The following is a 3,081-nucleotide window of genomic DNA, read 5'->3' as shown; positions in this document are numbered from 1 at the left end:
CACAGTCAATATAATTGGGTGAACTTGTTGATCCCAATATCTTTAGTAAGTTTTTGCAAATTAAACAGAAAAATGAAGCACTCAAATCCAACACCTACGCTCAATTTTGGAAGCAGAATTCTACTTCCCAGCACAGGTTGTTAACAACATTTGATAGTGAGAAAGGAAGGATGCAAATGGAATTCTTACAAGCTCAAGTACCATCTCCAAAAACTTCTGTAGATTATAAGAAGACTATATTCTCATTTGATGCAAAGATAATACATCCCATTGATCAAATGGATATGCATAGACAATATGGAGAAATGATTTTCTCCACCATGACAAATACTGCTATAGAACTTTCAAAGTTAAGGACATCTCTCACAAATGTCCAGACAATTAAAATTGGAGAAAATTTCTTCATTAGCAAAGGACACCAAAATCAAAACATTGGAAGATTTGGTGATCAAGCTAGGTTATGATCCCAGTGATGTCAAAGCAATGGAGGAGATCCTCAAGAAAAAGAATGCAGACATAGCAACACTCAGGAAACAGTTGAAGTTACCTTCTACAAAGGATCCACAAACAAAAGAGATAGAAGAAAGTGAGCAGCATAAAGAAGATATAACTATAGTTATAGAGCTAGCAACAATTTTGTGTGGACAGATAAATACTTACATTGTCAAAAGTTAGAAATATTTTGTGTAAGGGTTCTGGCCCATAAACCAATCTTTATTAATATCAAACCGTTACCCATTTCTTTAAATAATAATAATAATTTTATTTTTTATGGTTATTTTATAATTTGAACATGATAGGCTATCTTTACTTGTCTTTGTTTGTGGATCCTTGGAACCTTGTCTGCTCTTGGTCAACACCTTCATTGTGAAGAGTCGAGAGTGGAAGGAAACAACCATACAGGTTGAGTCTTCCTTCCGTCTCTTTGCCCATGATACCAACAAGGTTACAACTCTAGTTTTAGGACTTTCCTCACAGGTTTATGGTTCATCCCCCATGTTTACCTTCTTTTTCACTCTTTGGTTTCCTTCTTTGGTGGTTCATTTTTCTCTCTTTTATTGTCAGTGTCGTGCTCTCACCTCATCAAGGAACTACATGCCCCTCAATGCTCTAGGACCCCATTGTCAAAGAAGGGTATCCTACTTCTTATTCCTCTACATTTTTCATCCTACTTCCTTTCTTTGGGACCACACAATTCTTGAATTTGGACCTCCTTCTTGAGTTCAACCAATAGACTTACTCTCTCAACTTTAGAAGGAAGCCATGCCATATATACAAGCACAAATTTTTCGTGGTGCATATTACCAGGAACATGGGCGAACTCAAGCCTAGTTGTGAGTTTAAATCTCTACAACCAGGTACCAAGAACTAATCTCGTAGCCAATGTAGGATGAACTCACCTAGGTGGAACGACATTTGGCTTGTGAATGGCATACTCTCACTGATTCTGAAGTGTTAGTTGATGCGGCACAATGGATACTTATAAAGGCCACACTTGCAGTAGATACAACTATTACATGTACACAATGGACATATACTAGAATATCAAACTTCTTGGAAAGGTCCTCCCTATACTACATGTAATGACAATTGGCTTCCATCGACATAAGGCTAGAACACAATGAAGGGAAATTGGGCATTTCTCCATTACTGAGCTACTCTCCTAGTAGCATCAAGTATCCCATTTAAGTAGAGTTCATTGACTCTAATCCTACCTCCTGAATATTTTCTATTAAATTCTTTTAAGTTTCATGTCTTATTTTTGTATGTTTTAGTTTTCTAAAGACCCTTGAGGTCTAGCTATTGCTTTTAGTTTTCTAGATTTAGTTGACAGGGTTAGATTTTGGACAAGGACATTTCTGAGAAGTTTATATTTCTGCATTTGGTCAGAAATGTCTAACAACATACCATTCCAACTCTAAATTGTAACCCATATTTGCAAGCAATAACATTTTTAACTTCAACAAAAAAGAAAATGCTTTAATTAAATTCCCTTTCCCTCCACATAAGGAAGCATAAATGGAAACAAATTTATAAGTAATACCTATAATTTAAATGTATTTTTAAAAATAAATATCATAGCAAAATTTAAATTAATTTGAAAAACTATAGACAAAACTCAAATACAAATTATACTTCTTTAACAAATTCTATAAACAAATATATGATGTAATGCCCAATTTTTTTAATAAAGTATCATTAGATTTAACAATATTTTGAGCATAGTGAGAAAGAACCTAAATTTACATTAATTTGAAAAATAATTGATATCATTCAAATCAAATAAAAAAACATAGATTCATGGTACTTTCCTTGCTCATGTGACTAGTATAAAAATGATGAAATAGTGTTTACCTTTTTTTTATTATTATAGTTTTTACATCTAAATTTGTATTTCCAAGTTATCTTATTGTGGATTTATCAAAAGTATATAATGTGTGTAAGAATTGGATGTAAAAGAAAATTTCACATCTAAAAAGTACCAAAAAGTGAGTAAGCATATAAAGAGGTAATGCAAACATATGACTAAAAAATAATATTTTTTTCCTTCTCTTTAAAAATTTGTCTCTTATTTTATTATTGTCCTTAAGTGCTCATTTTAGACCTCAAAAATTTTCTAATGGTAAATTCATATGCCACAAACCCCAACATTTCTTAATATTTTGTCCCTAAAACCATATTTGTATATTAAGTAATTTGTCTCAGAATTTAAAAGAATAAATGTTCACTACAATCGGCCCCAAGTTCATTAGCCAACATTTTAAGTATATTAACATTTCAAACACCTACTTCTATTGTCAAAGTCTCAATCATAATATTATGGATTGCTCATTCCCATCTAAGGTTTATTGCTTAGATACCCCATTAGAGGTGACCTTGGCTTCATAGAGCTAAAAAGTGTTGGTGAACATATTTAGGTGACAAAGAAGGGAAACAAGGGTAATGTGCCAATGAAGTTGACTAACTTAGCCATGGGGAAGGAATCCATTGTATCTTCTTTAGTTGCTCCTTCTTGCAGGGTAGGCTAGTCATAACGACTGGTATCCTCCCATAAGGTTGGATGGGTAAGCCAAGCTCCCT

Source organism: Pinus tabuliformis, chromosome 9 (genome assembly GCF_031772625.1).
Source record: "Pinus tabuliformis cultivar Carrire ecotype Pingquan chromosome 9, CPIR1, whole genome shotgun sequence".
Classification (NCBI taxonomy): Eukaryota; Viridiplantae; Streptophyta; class Pinopsida; order Pinales; family Pinaceae; genus Pinus; species Pinus tabuliformis.
Note: the sequence above shows the minus strand (reverse complement) of the source record.